Here is a 16864-nt window from a genome sequence, read left to right as displayed (position 1 = left end):
AGGGAGGAAATTATACAGCATATAGAAACTATGGGGTAGAGACCACTGGGAGCTGTCTTAGAGGTGACCAGCCACACCATGATTTTTTGGGTTAGGAGAAGCTAAATTTAATTGTCTTTGTTGTTGCTGTTCAGTCACTAAGTCATATCCAACTCTTTGTGACCCAATGGACTGCAGCACACCAGGCTTCCCTGTCCTTCACTATCTCCCAGAGTTTGATAAACTCATTTCCTTTGAGTCAATGGTGCCATCCAACTATTTCATCCTCTGTCATCCCCTTCTCCTCCTGTCCTCAATCTTTCCCAGCATTAGGATCTTTTCCAATGAGTTGGCCCTTTGCATCAGGTGGCCAAAGTATTGGAGCTTGAGCTTTAGCTTTAGCATCAGTCCTTCCAATGAATATTCAGGGTTGATTTCCTTTAGCATTGACAGGTTTGATCTCCTTGCTGTCCAAGGAACTCTGCTTTGTAAATAGGCTCATCTGTACTATTTTTCTAGATTCCACATATATGTGTCAATATACGATATTTATTTTTCTCTTTCTGACTTCACTTTGTATGACAGCTTCTAGGTCCATCCACACCTTTGCAAATGGCACAATTTCATTCCTTTTACAACCACTATAGAGAACAGTGGGCTTCCCAGGTGGCACTAGTAGTAAAGAATCTGCCTGCCAATGCAGGAGACATGCAAGACACACACGGTTCAATCTCTGGGTCGGGAGGATCTCCTTGAGGGGGAAATGGCAGCCCACTCCAGTATTCTTGAAAAATCCCATGGGCAGATGAGCCTGGTAGACTACAGTCTATAGAGAACAGTACGGAGATTCCTTTAAACAACTAAAAATAGAAGTACTGTATGACACACCAATCCCACTACTGGCATATATCCAGAGAAAAACATAATTCCAAAAGATACATGCACCCTAATGTTTATTGCAGCACTTTTACAATAGCCAGGACATCGAAGCAACCTAAATGTCCATTAGCAGAGGAATGAATAAAGAAAATGTGGTATGTATGTACACACACACACACACACACACAATGGACTATTACTCATCCATAAAAAGGAACAAAATTGTCCCCATTTCTTGATTCCTGCCTCTATGGTCTTCCCTGAGTTCCCAAGTGTCACTCACTTGGACATGTCTGACTCTTTGTGACCCCATAGACTACAGCCCATCAGGCTTCTCTGTCCACAGGATTTCCCAGGCAAGAATACTGGAATGGGTTGCCATTTCTTTCTCGAGGGGATCTTCCCAATCCAAGAATCGAACCCAGGTCTACCACACGTCAGGCAGATTCTTTACCATCTAAGCCACCAGGGAAGCCCCTGAGTTCCAAAGGGAAGATTCAAAGAGTTGCTAATCTGGGAATAGTTGCTAATCTTAGGTATGGCATAAGCCCTCTTGGAGGAGGTTGCCATTAACCCCACCACAGAGCTGCCAGAACTTACACAGGACTGGGACACCGACTCTTGGAGGGCACAAACAGAACTTTGTGTGCACCATGACCCAAGAGAAAGGAGGAGAGACCCCACAAGAGACTGACCCAGACTTGCCTGTGAGTGTCCAGGAGTCTCCAGCAGAGGCATAGGTTGGTGGTGGCCTGCTGCAGGGTTGGGGGCACTGAGTGTAGTAGCACATACATGGGATCTTTTGAAGGAGGTCGCCATTATCTTCATTACCTCTACCATAGTTTCAGTTCAGTTCAGTTCAGTTCAGTTCAGTCGCTCAGTCGTGTCCGACTTTTTGCAACCCCATGAATCGCAGCATGCCAGCCCTCCCTGTCCATCACCATCTCCCGGAGTTCACTCAAACTCGCGTCCATCGAGTTGATGATGCCATCCAGCCATCTCATCCTCTGTCGTCCCCTTATCCTCCTGTCCCCAATCCCTCCCAGCATCAGAGTCTTTTCCAATGAGTCAGCTCTTCGTATGAGGCAGCCAAATTATTGGAGTTTCAGCTTTAGCATCAGTTCTTCCAAAGAACACCCAGGGTTGATCTCTCCTTTAGAATGGACTGGTTGGATCTCCTTGCAGTAAGGGACTCTCAAGAGTCTTCTCCAACACCACAGTTCAAAAGCATCAATTCTTCGGCGCTCATCTTTCGTCACAGTCCAACTCTCACATCCATGCATGACCAATGGAAAAACCATAGCCTTGACTAGGTGGACCTTTGTTGGCAAAGTAATGTCTCTGCTTTTCAATATGCTATCTAGGTTGGTCATAACTTTCCTTCCAAGGAGTAAGCATCTTTTAATTTCATGGCTGCACTCACCATCTGCAGTGATTTTGGAGCCCCAAAAATAAAGTCTGACATTGTTTCCACTGTTTCCTCATCTATTTCCCATGAAGTGATGGGACCAGATGCCACGATCTTCATTTTCTGAATGTTGAGCTTTAAGCCAACTTTTCCCATTCTCCTCTTTCACTCTCATCAGGAGGCTTTTTAGTTCTTCTTTACTTTTTGCCATAAGGGTGGTGTCATCTGCATATCTGAGGTTATTGATATTTCTCCCAGCAATCTTGATTCCAGCTTCTTCCAGCCCAGCGTTTCTCATGATGTACTCTGCATATAAGTTAAATAAGCAGGGTGACAATATACAGCCTTGAGGTACTCTTTTTCCTATTTGGAACCAGTCTGTTGTTCCATGTCCAGTTCTAACTGTTGCTTCCTGACCTGCATATAGGTTTCTCAAGAGGCAGGTCAGGTGGGCTGGTATTCCCATCTCTTTCAGAATTTTCCACCAGGTAAATAACAGGGAGGGAACACAGCTCCACCCATCAACAGAAAATTGGATTAAAGATTTACTAATCCTGGACCTGCCCATCAGAATAAGACCCAGTTTTCATCCCCAGTCAGTCTCTCCCATCAGGAAGTTTCCATAAGCCTCTTATCCTTCTCCATCAGAGGGCAGAAAGAATGAAAACCACAATCCCAGAAAACTAACCAATCTAATCGCATGGACCACAGCCTTGTCTAACTCAGTGAAACTATAAGCTATGCTATGTAGGGCCGCCCAATATGGATGGGTCATGGTGGAGAGTTCTGACAAAACGTGGTCACCTGGAGAAGGGAATGGAAAACCACTTCAGTACTCTTGCCTTGAGAACCCCATGAACAGTATGAAAAGGCAAAAAGATAGGACACAAAAAGATGAACTCCCCAGGTCAGTAGGTGCCCAATATGCTACTGGAGATCAGTGGAGAAATAACTCCAGAAAGAATGAAGAGATAGAGCCAAAGCAAAAACAACACCCAATTGTGGATGTGACTGGTGATGGAAGCAAGGTCCAATTGTAAAGAACAATATTGCATAGTAAAAAACAATACTGCATAAGAACCTGGAATGCTAAGTCCATGAATCAAGGCAAATTGAAAGTGGTCAAACAGGAGATGGCAAGAGTGAACGTCGACATTTAGGAATCAGTGAACTATAATGAACTGGAATGGGTGAATTTAACTCAGACGACCATTATATCTACTACTGTGGACAAGAATTCCTTAGAAGAAATGGAGTAGCCATCATAGTCAACAAAAGAGTCTGAAATGCAGTACTTGGGATATAATCTCAAAAAACAGAATGATCTCTGTTTGTTTCCAAGGCAAACCATTCAATATCACGGTCATCCAAGTCTATGCCTCAACCAGCAATGCTGAAGAAGCTGAAGTTGAATGGTTCTATGAAGACCTACAAGGCCTTCTAGAACTAACACCCCCCAAAGATGACCTTTTCATTATAGGGGACTGGAATGCAAAAGTAGGAAGTCAAGAGATGCCTGGAATAACAGGCAAATTTGGCCTTAGAGTACAGAATGAAGTAGGGAAAAGGCTAACAGAGTTTTGCCAAGAGACCGCATTGGTCATAGCAAACACTGTCTTCCAACATCACAAGAGAAGACTCTACACATGGACATCACCAGATGGTCAACACTGAAATCAGATTGATTATATTCTTTGCAGCCAAAGCTGGAGAAACTCTATACAGTCAGCACAAAACAAGATGGAGAGCTGACTGTGGCTCAGATCATGAACTCCTTATTGCCAAATTCAGAATTAAATTGAAGAACGTAGCGAAAACCACTAGACCATTCAGCTATGACCAAAGTCAAATCCCTTACAATTATACAGTGGAAGTGAGAAATAGATTTAACAAGCTAGATCTGATAGAGTGCCTGATGAATCATGGATGGTAGTTCATGACATTGTAAAGGAGGCAGTGATCAAGACCATCCCCAAGAAAAAGAAATGGAAAACAGCAAAATGGCTGTCTGAGGAGGACTTACAAATAGCTCTGAAAAGAAGAGAAGTGAAAAGCAAAGGAGAAAAGGAAAGATATACCCATTTGAATGCAGAGTTCCAAACAATAACAAGGAGAGATAAGAAAGCCTTCCATAGTGATCAGTGCAAAGAAATAGAGGAAAATAATAGAGTGGGAAAGACTAGAGATCTCTTCAAGAAAATTAGAGATACCAGGGGAACATTTCATGCAAAGATGGGCACAATAAAAGACAGAAATGGTATGGACCTAACAGAAGCAGAAAATATTAAGGAGAGGTGGCAAGAATACATAGAAGAACTAAACAAAAAAGATCTTCACGACCCAGATAACCATGATGGTGTGATCACTCACCTAGAGCCAGACATCCTGGAATGTGAAGGCAAGTGGGCCTTAGCAAGCATCACTACGAACAAAGCTAGTGGAGGTGATGGAATTCCAGTTGAGCTATTTCAAATTCTAAAATATGATGCTGTGGAAGTGCTGCACTCAATATGCCAGCAAATTTGGAAAACTTAGCAGTGGCCACAAGACTGGAAAAGGTCAGTTTTCATTCCAATCCCAAAGAAAGGCAATGCCAAAGAATGCTCAAACTACCACACAATTGCACTCATCTCACACACTAGCAAAGGAATGCTCAAAATTCTCCAAGCCAGGCTTCAACAATAGGTGAACTGTGAACTTCCAAATGTTCAAACTGGATTTAGAAAAGGCAAAGGAATCAGAGATCAAATTGCCAACATCTGTTGGATCATTGAAAAAGCAAGCGAGTTCCAGAAAAACATCTACCTCTGCTTTATTGACTATGTCAAAGCCTTTGACTGTGTGGATCACAACAAACTGAGGAAAATTCTGAAAGAGATGGGAATCCAGACCACCTGACCTGCCTCCTGAGAAATCTGTATGCAGGTCAGGAAGCAACAGTTAGAACTGGACATGGAACAACAGACTGGTTCCGAATCAGGAAATGAGTACGTCAAGGCTGTATATTGTCACCTTGCTTATTTAACTTATATGCGGAGTACATCAAGAGAAACTCTGGGCTGGAAGAAGCACAAGGTGGAATCAAAATTGCCCGGAGAAATATCAATAACCTCAGATATGCAGATGACACCACTCTTATGGCAGAAAGCACAGAACTAAAGAGCCTCATGATGAAAGTGAAAGAGGAGAGTGGAAAAGTTGGCTTATAGCTCAGCATTCAGAAAGCTAAGAACATAGCATCCTGTCCCATCACTTCATGGGAAATAGATGGGGAAACACTAGAAACAGTGTCAGACTTTATTTTTTGGGGCTCCAAAATCACTGCAGATGGTGACTTCAGCCATGAAATTAAAAGTCGCTTACTCCTTGAAAGAAAAGTTATGACCAACATAGACAGCATATTAAAAAGCAGAGACATTACTTTGTCAACAAAGGTCCACCTAGTCAAAGCTATGGTTTTTCCAGTAGTCATGTATGGATGTGAGAGTTAGACTGTAAAGAAAGCTGAGTCTGAAGAATTGATGCTTTTGAACTGTACTGTTGGAGAAGACTCTTGAGAGTCCCTTGGACTGCAAGGAGATCCAACCAGTCAATCCTAAAGGAAATCAGTCCTGAATATTCATCTGAAGGAGTGATGTTGAAGGTAAAACTCCAATACTTTGGCCACCTGATGTGAATAACTGACTCATTTGAAAAGACCCTGATGCTGGGAAAGATTGAAGGCAGCAGGAGAAGGAGATGACAGAGGATGAGATGGTTGAATGGCATCACCAACTCAAATAGACATGAGTTTGAGTAGGCTCTGGGAGTTGGTGATGGACAGGGAGGGCTGGCATGCTGCAGTCCGTGGGGTTGCAAAGAGTTGGACATGACTGAGCGACTGGACTGACTGACTGACTAAATCTGGGAAGGGAAGTGAGGCAAAGAAAAGGGAGGGGCAGCCAGGAAACAATAGTGCAGACTTAAGGCAGGGTTCTGATTCCACCTTAAAGTATACAGGTAACAATGTCTCTAAGCTCTTTTACATGTCAGCATTCTTCTTACCATAAAGAATGCTGAGCACCAAAGAATGATGCTTTTGAACTTTGGTGTTGGAGAAGACTCTTGAGAGTCCTTTGGACTGCAAGGAGATCAAATAAGTCAATCCTAAAGGAAATCAGTCCTGAATATTCATTGGAAGGACTTATGCTGAAGCTGAAGCTTTGGCCACCTGGTAGGCAGATCCCACTCATTGGAAAAGGCCCTGATGCTGGGAAAGATTGAAAGCAGGAGAAGGGGACAACTGTTGGGGATTTTCTCCCCAGGACTTGGAAGCGATGAACCTGAAAGAATGACACTTGGATAGTCTCTTGCAAGGACTGACAAGTTTATTTCTTCAGTCAAGCTTTTTTATAGAAGCAGGATCAAAGAGCTTAAAGTATACGGCCAGCAGAGCGCATAGGGAGTTAACACAGAATCAGTAAAAACATTTCAAGGACAGCGCGTTCTAAATGACTCATGGGCTTATCCCATAACCCGCTTTCACAAGTAACATCCCTATTAACTCTTGGTGCTGAGCATAACCAAAGGCAGGAGATGTTTTTCTGTCTTCAGTGCAAAGCCTGGTACTTCTGGCCCTTCGCCATTTTCCCAAGGACTTTCTCCTTTTAGGGCTATTTTGCACTACCCTTCCCAACAACAACAGAGGATGAGATGGCTGGATGGCATCACCGATGCAATAGACATAAGTTTGAGCAAGCTAAGGGAGTTGGGGATGGTCAGGAAAGTCTGACATACTGCAGTCCATGGGTTCTCAAAGAGTTGGATATCACTGAGTGACTGAACTGAACTGATTCTTCTTATCAGAGAAAGATCACCTGAGGTTATATTAAAAGAAGCAGAAAAGTTGATCAAGATTACCTGAGACCAGATTAGAGGAGTGGAGGCCCTGCACTCCCCTGCTCTTAGTTTATCAGCAGCCTTCAGTCTGCACCCTTGCTATAAAACTGCTCATCAAATCATCCCATGTTGGGGCATATAGTTTTTTTGGCAACAAAAACTATACCTTCTGTGTCCCCTTTTGCACCTTATTATGCTTATGAGGCCTTACATGATATGTATTTTCTACTTCATTCAAAGCTCTATCTTTGAGATTCTAGTTGACACTGATGGACAGAGGTTGAGCTTTTGGCATCACAGTCTATTTGAGGCTTTACCAAGCATGAGAGTTTTACATACATTTAAATTCTTCCCATTTAAATATTGCCAAAATGTCTCTTGTGTGTACCTCCATAACACACATAGAAATTTCATAGATCTTATCACATTTTCTTTTATCACCTATTTCTCTTTTTTAATCAATTATTTGTCTTTATTAATTATATTGGCCTGATCATGTTAGAAAAAGAGATGGAAAAGGTACAAATTAACTACACATAAAAATTGGGCCATAACCACAGATATAAAACCCTTGAGGGAATATGGTTAAAAAAAATAGGTCAAACAACTTTTAAAATGTAGGTGGTAGAGATGATTTTCTAAAATAGCAGAAATCATCCAAATCGATTCAAAAATAAAAAGAGGATTTCTGTTTCTGATAAGACAATAGCAATATTACTAAAATTTCCATTTTAAATAACTAAAATGCTAGATAAAAACTTTAAAATGTTTTATTAAGAGCATTTAGAGTGCTCTCTTCAGCAGCACAAATGCTAGAATTGGAATGATACAGAGAAGGTTAGCATGCCCTCTGTGTAAGGATGATATGAAAATTAATGAAGACTTCCATTTAAAAAAAAGAAAGAAAGACAGCAAACAAACACTGTTGAGCTGCAAAGAAAGCAAGAATTCTCAAGTCAGAGACATAGTGATGGTATGAATCAGAGAAATAAGAGGAATTTGGCAAAGGCCAAATTAGGTGAACTTGGGTATCAGTTTCATAGTCTCATGGCACATGGAGTACAGGAGGAAAACTTGGGGATCTGCTCATGGTGGAGAGTATAAGAAGAGATCTTTCCTCCTTTAAATCAAAGACCCCAAAGGGTTCCACTTTAGTGTGATAGAGAACTAGAAATACTGTTCACTTTCACCAAAATTTATATGAAATTTGCCTGAAACTTGGCAGTATAACAGAGGAAGGCAACAGCCCTAAAAAAACTGAATTCAGGGGCTTCCCTGGTGGCTCAGTGGTTAAAAAAATAATTCACCTGCCAATTCAGGAGATGTGGGTTTGATCTCAGATCCAGGAAAGATCCCACATGCCTTGGAGTGAATAAGCCTGAGCATCACAACTATTGAATCTGTTCTCTAGTGCCTCGGAGCCAAAACTATTGAAGCCCTTGCACCCTAGAGCCCAGGCTCCACAACAAGAGACTAGCTGCACTTGCAACAGTTAGAGAAAAGCCTGAGCATCAACAAAGACCCAGCACAGCCAAAAATAAATAAGTAAATAAAATTAAAAGAAAAGAAAGCAAAAAATCACACTCTAAATAAACAAACAACAAAAAAACCTGAATTCACAGTCTGGTTATCATATTGACTTAAGGTGCAAATTTATACTGTCCAAATCCAGACTCACAAACTAAAAATTTAGTTTAACATAGTTCCAAATGAAAAGTTATCTAGAGCCTTCACAGATGAAAAATGCGCACAATTTCTGGAGGAACACACATAATACCAGATCTCCATGAATCTAAAAGAGGAAATTTTCAATGCAAGTCAGCTATTTACAGTCAAAATTCACAAAACGCATGAAAAACAAGGCACTGTCAACCAAGAGAAGTAACAAGATAGGAAAGGGCTCATGAAACTTTGATACTGGAATAACTTAACACAAAATAAAAACAGCCATGTTTTCATATATTTATAAAAATTAAGGGCAATTAAAAAATAGGTGCAAATGAAGCAACTGACAAACAACTAATCTCGAGAATATACAAGCAACTCTTATAGCTCAACTCCAGAAAAATAAATGACCCAATCAAAAAAATGGGCCAAAGAACTAAATAGACATTTCTCCAAAGAAGACATACAGATGGCTAACAAACACATGAAAAGATGCTCAACATCACTCATTATCAGAGAAATGCAAATCAAAACCACTATGAGGTACCATTTCACACCAGTCAGAATGGCTGCGATCCAAAAGTCTACAAGTAATAAATGCTGGAGAGAGTGTGGAGAAAAGGGAACCCTCTTACACTGTTGGTGGGAATGCAAACTAGTACAGCCACTATGGAGAACAGTGTGGAGATTCCTTAAAAAACTGGAAATAGACCTGCCTTATGATCCAGCAATCCCACTGCTGGGCATACACACTGAGGAAACCAGAAGGGAAAGAGACACGTGTACCCCAATGTTCATCGCAGCACTGTTTATAATAGCCAGGACATGGAAGCAACCTAGATGTCCATCAGCAGATGAATGGATAAGAAAGCTATGGTACATATACACAATGGAGTATTATTCAGCCATTAAAAAGAATACATTTGAATCAGTTCTAATGAGGTGGATGAAACTGGAGTCTATTATACAGAGTGAAGCAAGCCAGAAAGAAAAACACCAATACAGTATACTAATGCATATATATGGAATTTAGAAAGATGGTAACAATAACCCTGTGTACGAGACAGCAAAAGAGACACTGATGTATAGAATAGTCTTATGGACTCTGTGGGAGAGGGAGAGGGTGGGAAGATTTGGGAGAATGGCATTGAAACATGTAAAATATTATGTATGAAACGAGTTGCCAGTCCAGGTTCGATGCACGATACTGGATGCTTGGGGCTGGTGCACTGGGACGACCCAGAGGGATGGTATGGGGAGGGAGGAGGGAGGAGGGTTCAGGATGTGGAATACATATATACCTGTGGTGGATTCATTTTAATATTTGGCAAAACTAATACAATTATGTAAAGTTTAAAAATAAAATAAAATTAAAAAAAAATAAAAATAAAAAATAGGTGCAGAGAAGACACTACAGAAAGACTAGGCATTTTTAAAATGAAAATTTAATATTTGAAATTTTTAAAAATATTAATTAAAAATGCAAAGAAAAACACAAATGAATATGTTTAACAGCAGATTTGATACAACTCAGTTCAGTTCAGTCGCTCAGTTGTGTCCGACTCTTTGTGACCCCATGAATCGCAGCACACCAGGCCTCCCTGTTCATCACCAACTCCCGGAGTTTACCCAAACTCATGTCCATCAAGTCGGTGATGCCACCCAGCCATCTCATCCTCTGTCATCCCCTTCTCCTCCTGCCCTCAATTCCTCCCAGCATCAGGATCTTTTCCAATGAGTCAGCTCTTCGCATGAGGTGGTCAAAGTACTGGAGTTTCAGCTTCAGCATCAGTTCTTCCAATGAACACCCAGGACTGATCTCCTTTAGGATGGACTGGTTGGATCTCCTTGCAGTCCAAGGGACTCTCAAGAATCTTCTCCAACACCACAGTTCAAAAGCATCAATTCTTTGGTGCTCAGCTTTTTTCACAGTCCAACTCTCACATCCATACATGACCACTAGAAAAACCATAGCCTTGACTAGGTGGACCTTTGTTGGCAAAGTAATGTCTCTGCTTTTCAATATGCTATCTAGGTTGGTCATAACTTTCCTTCCAAGGAGTAAGCGTCTTTAAATTTCATGGCTGCAATCATCATCTGCAGTAATTTTGGATCCCCCCAAAATAAAATCTGACACTATTTCCACTGTTTCTGCATCTATTTGCCATGAAGTGACGGGACCAGATGCCATGATCTTCGTTTTCTGAATGTTGAGCTTTAAGCCAACTTTTTCACTCTCTTTCACTTTCATCAAGAGGCTTTTGAGTTCCTCTTCACTTTCTGCCATAAGGGTGGTGTCATCTCCATATCTGAGGCTATTGATATTTCTCCTGGCAATCTTCATTCCAGCTTGTGCTTCTTCCAGCCCAGTGTTTCTCATATACTCTGCATAAAAGTTAAATGAGCAGGGTGACAATATACAGCCTTGATGTACCCCTTTTTCTATTTGGAACAAGTCTGTTGTTCCATGTCCAGTTCTTTTTCTTTTTTCTTTTTCATTTACTTAGATTTTATTTGATTTTTTCCCACACTGTTCCATAGTCTCCTGGACATAGATATGTACATATTTTGTTAGATTTATAATTAGGTATTTCATATTTTGGTGCTATTGTAAATGGTATTTTTAAAAAATTCAGTTCTAAATACCTGGAACCAATATAATATTGTGTTTCTTTTTTTTTTTTTAAACTTTACAATATTGTATTGGTTTTGCTATATACCAACGTGAATCTACCACGGGTGTACACGTGTTCCCCATCCTGAACCCCCCTCCCACCTCCTTCCCCATACCATCCCTCTGGATCATCCCAGTGCACCAGCCCCAAGCATCCTGTATCATGTATCAAACCTAACTGGCGATTCATTTCATATATAATATTATACGTGTTTCAATGGCATTCTCCCAAATCATCCCACCCTTGCCCTCTCCCACAGAGCCTGAAAGACTGTTTTATACATCTGTGTCTCTTTTGCTGGCTCGCATACAAGGTTGTTGTTACCATCTTTCTAAATTCCATATATATGCATTAGTATACTGTATTAGGTAGAAGGTAATGGCAACCCACTCCAGTACTCTTGCCTGGAAAATCCCATGGATGGAGGAGCCTGGTAGGCTGTAGTCCATGGGGTCACGAAGAGTCGGACACTTACTGAGTGACTTCACTTTCACTTTTCAGTTTCATGCATTGGAGAAGGAAATGGCAACCCACTCCAGTGTTCTTGCCTGGAGAATCCCAGGGAGAGGGGAGCCTGGTGGGCTCCCATCTGTGGGGTCGCACAGAGTCGGACATGACTGAAGCAACTTAGCAGCAGCAGCAGCATACTGTATTGGTGTTTTCCTTTCTGGCTTACTTCACTCTGTATAATAGACTCCAGTTTCATCCACCTCATTAGAACTGATTCAAATGTATTCTTTTTAATGGCTGAGTAATACTCCATTGTGTATATGTACCACAGCTTTCTTATCCATTCGTCTGCTGATGGACATCTAGGTTGCTTCCATGTCCTGGCTATTACAGACAGTGCTGCGATGAACATTGGGCTACACATGTCTCTTTCAATTCTGGTTTCCTTGGTGTGTATGACCAGCGGTGGGATCGCTGGGTTGTATGGCAGTTCTATTTCCAGTTTTTTAAGGAATCTCCACACTGTTCTCCATAGTGGCTGTGCTAGTTTGCATTCCCACCAACAGTGTAAGAGGGTTCCCTTTTCTCCACACCCTCTCCAGCATTTATTGCTTGTAGACTTTTGCATAGTAGCCATTCTAACTGGCATGAAATGGTACCTCATTGTGGTTTTGATTTGCATTTCTCTGATAACGAGTGATGTTGAGCATCTTTTCGTGTGTTTGTTAGCCATCTGTATGTCTTCTTTGGGGAAATGTCTGTTTAGTTCTTTGGCCCATTTTTTTGATTAGGTGGTTTGTTTTTCTGGAATTGAGCTGCAGGAGTTGCTTGTATATTTTTGAGATTAGTTACTTGTCAGTTGCTTCATTTGCCATTATTTTCTCCCATTCTGAAGGCTGTCTTTTCACCTTGATTAGAGTTTCCTTTGTTGTACAGAAGCTTTTAATTTTAATTAGGTCCCATTTGTTTATTTTTGCTTTTATTTCCAATATTCTCGGGGGTGGGTCATAGAGAATGCTGCTGTGATTTATGTCGGAGAGTGTTTTGCCTATGATCTCCTCTAGGAGTTTTATAGTTTCTGGTCTTACATTTAGAGTTTTCATCAATTTTGAGTTTATTTTTGTGTAGGGTGTTAGAAAGTGTTCTAGTTTGATTCTTTTACAACTGGTTCCCCAGTTTTCCCAGCACCACTTGTAAAAGAGATGTCTTTTCTCCATTGTATATTCTTGCCTCCTTTGTCAAAGATAAGGTGTCCATAGGTTTGTGGATTTATCTCTGGGCTTTCTATTTTGTTCCATTGATCTATATTTCTGTCTTTGTGCCAGTACCATACTGTCTTGATGACTGTGTCTTTGTAGTAGAGCCTGAAGTCAGGCAGGTTGATTCCTCCAGTTCCATTCTTATTTCTCAGTATTGCTTTGGCTATTCAAGGTTTTTTGTATTTCCATACAAATTGTGAAATTATTTGTTCTAGCTCTGTGAAAAATACCATTGGTAGTTTGATAGGGGTTGCATTGAATCTATAGATTGCTTTAGGTAGTATACTCATTTTCACTAAATTGATACTTCTAATCCAGAACATGGTATATTTCTCCATCTATTAATGTCCTCTTTGACTTCTTTCACCTTGTTTTATAGTTTTCTATATATAGGTCTTTTGTTTCTTTAGGTAGATATATTCCTAAGTATTTTATTCTTTTCATTGCAATGGTGAATGGAATTGTTTCCTTAATTTCTCTTTCTATTTTCTCATATTAGTGTATAGTAATGCAAGGGATTTTTGTGTGTTGATTTTATATCCTGCAACCTTACTATATTTATTGATTAGCTTTAGCAATTTTTTGGTGGAATCTTTAGGGTTTTCTATGTCATCTGCAAAAGGTGAGAGTTTTACTTCTTCTTTTCCAGTTTGGATTCTTTTTATTTCTTTTTCTGCTCTGATTGCTGTGGTCAAAACTTCCAAAACTATGTTGAACAGTAGTGGTGAGAGTGGGCACCCTTGTCTTGTTCCTGACTTTAGGGGAAATGCTTTCAATTTTTCACCATTGAGGATAATGTTTGCTGTGGATTTGTCATATATAGCTTTTCTTATGTTGAGGTATGTTCCTTCTACTCCTGCTTTCTGGAGAGTTTTTATCATAAATGGATGTTGAATTTTGTCAAAGGCTTTGTCTGCATCTATTGAGATAATCATATGGTTTTTATTTTTCAATTTGTTAATGTGGTGTATTACATTGATTGATTTGCGGATAGTGAAGAATCCTTGCATCTCTGGGATAAAGCCCACTTGGTCATGATGTACGATCTTTTTAACATGTTGGATTCTGTTTACTAGAATTTTGTTAAGGATTTTTGCAACTATGTTCATCAGTGATATTGACCTGTAGTTTTCTTTTTTTGTGGCATCTTTGTCAGGTTTTGGTATTAGGATGATGGTGGCCTCATAGAATGAGTTTGGAAGTTTACCTTCCTCTGCAATTTTCTGGAAGAGTTTGAGTAGGATAGGTGTTAGCTCTTCTCTAAATTTTTCATAGAATTCAAATGTGAAGCCGTCTGGACCTGGGCTTTTGCTTGCTGTAAGATTTCTGATTACGGTTTTAATTTCTGTGCTTGTGATGGGTCTGTTAAGATTTTCTATTTCTTCCTGGTTCAGTTTTGGAAAGTTGTACTTTTCTAAGAATTTGTCCATTTCTTCCAAGTTGTCCATTTTATTGACATATAATTGTTGATAGTAGTCTCTTATGATCCTTTGTATTTCTGTGTTGTCTGTTGTGATCTCTCCATTTTCATTTCTAATTTTATTGATTTGATTTTTCTCCCTTTGTTTCTTGATGAGTCTGGCTAATGGTTTGTCAATTTGATTTATCTTCTCAAAGAACCAGCTTTTGGCTTTGTTGATTTTTGCTATGGTCTCTTTTCTTTCTTTTGCATTTATTTCTGCCCTAATTTTCAAGATTTCTTTCCTTCTACTAACCCTGAGGTTCTTCATTTCTTCCTTTTCTAGTTGCTTTAGGTATAGAGTTAGGTTATTTTTTTGACTTTTTTCTTGTTCCTTGAGGTATGCCTGTATTGCTATGATCCTTCCCCTTAGCATTGCTTTTACAGTGTCCCACAGGTTTTGGGTTGTTGTGTTTTCATTTTCATTCATTTCTATGCATATTTTGATTGCGTTTTTTATTTCTTCTGTGATTTGTTGGTTATTCAGCAGCGTGTTGTTCAGCCTCCATATGTTGGAATTTTTAATAGTTTTTCTCCTGTAATTGAGATCTAATCTTACTGCATTGTGGTCAGAAAAGATGCTTGGAATTATTTCATTTTTTTTTAATTTACCTAGGATAAATTTATGGCCCCAGATGTGATCTATCCTGGAGAAGGTTCCGTGTGTGCTTGAGAAAAAGGTGAAATTCATTGTTTGGGGGTGAAATGTCCTATAGATATCAATTAGCTCTAACTGGTCTATTGTATCATTTACAGTTTGTGTTTCCTTGTTAATTTTCTGTTTAGTTGATCTATCCATAGGTGTGAGTGGGATATTAAAGCCTCCCACTATTATTGTGTTATTGTTAATTTCCCCTTTCATACTTGTTAGCATTTGTCTTACATATTGTGGTGCTCCTATGTTGGGTGCATATATATTTATCATTGCTATATCTTCTTCTTGGATTGATCCTTTGATCATTATGTAGTGTCTGTCTTTGTCTCTTTTCACAGCCCTTGTTTTCAAGTCTATTTTATCTGATATGAGTATCGCTACTCCTGCTTTCTTTTGGTCTCTATTTGTGTGGAATATCTTTTTCAAGCCCTTCACTTTCAGTCTGTATGTTTCCCTTGTTTTGAGGTGGGTCTCTTGTAGACAACATATATAGGGATCTTGTTTTTGTATCCGTTCTGCCAGTCTTTGTCTTTTGGTCAGGGCATTCAATCTATTTATGTTTAAGGTAATTATTTATAAGTAAGATCCCATTGCCATTTACTTTATTGTTTTGGGTTCGAGTTTATACAGCCTTTCTGTGTTTCCTGTCTAGAGAAGATCCTTTAGCATTTGTTGGAAAGTTGGTTTGGTGGTGTGGAATTCTCTCAGCTTTTGCTTGCCTGTAAAGCTTTTGATTTCTCCTTCATATTTGAATGAGATCCTTGCTGGGTACAGTAATCTGGGCTATAGGTTATTTTCTTTCATCACTTTAAGTATGTCCTGCCATTCCCTCCTGGCCTGAAAGGTTTCTATTGAAAAATCAGCTGTTATCCTTATGGGAATCCCCTTGTATGTTATTTGTTGTTTTTCCCTTGCTGCTTTAGTATTTGTTCTTTGTGTTTTATCTTTGTTAATTTGATTAATATATGTCTTGGGGGTGTTTTGCCTTGGGTTTATCCTGTTTGGGACTGTCTGGGTTTCTTGGACTTGGGTGATTATTTCTTTCTCCATTTTAGGGAAGTTTTCAACTATTATCTCCTCAAGTATTTTCTCATGGTCTTTCTTCTTGTCTTCTTCTTCTGGGACTCCTATGATTCGAATGTTGGGGCGTTTAACATTGTCCCAGAGGTCTCTGAGATTGTCCTCATTTCCTTTATTTCGTTTTTCTTTTTTCCTCTCTGATTCATCTGTTTCTACCATTCTATCTTCTACCTCACTAATCCTATCTTCTGCCTCTGTTATTCTACTATTTGTTCCCTCCAGAGTGTTTTTTATCTTATTTATTGCATTATTCATTATATATTGACTCTTTTTTATTTCTTCTAGGTCCTTGTAAAACCTTTCTTACATCTTCTCGATCCTTGTCTCCAGGGTACTTATCTGTGATTCCGTTTTGTTTTCAAGATTTTGGATCATTTTCACTATCATTATTCGGAATTCTTTATCAGGTAGATTCCCTATCTCTTCCTCTTTTATTTGTTTTGGTGGGCATTTATCCTGTTCCTTTACCTTCTGGGT

General features: G+C 39.7%; 1 non-coding gene across 1 annotated transcript; it reads left to right on the top strand.

The window, feature by feature from the left end:
* The first annotated feature begins 7932 nt into the window (after positions 1-7932).
* LOC129656657 (U6 spliceosomal RNA) lies at positions 7933-8039 on the top strand. Its single transcript, XR_008716447.1, has one exon. It is a non-coding gene; the product is annotated as a U6 spliceosomal RNA (small nuclear RNA).
* Positions 8040-16864: the final 8825 nt, after the last annotated feature.

This window comes from Bubalus kerabau, chromosome 6 (assembly GCF_029407905.1).
Source record: "Bubalus kerabau isolate K-KA32 ecotype Philippines breed swamp buffalo chromosome 6, PCC_UOA_SB_1v2, whole genome shotgun sequence".
Lineage (NCBI taxonomy): Eukaryota > Metazoa > Chordata > Mammalia > Artiodactyla > Bovidae > Bubalus > Bubalus kerabau.
This window is presented reverse-complemented; position numbering and strand designations above follow the sequence as displayed.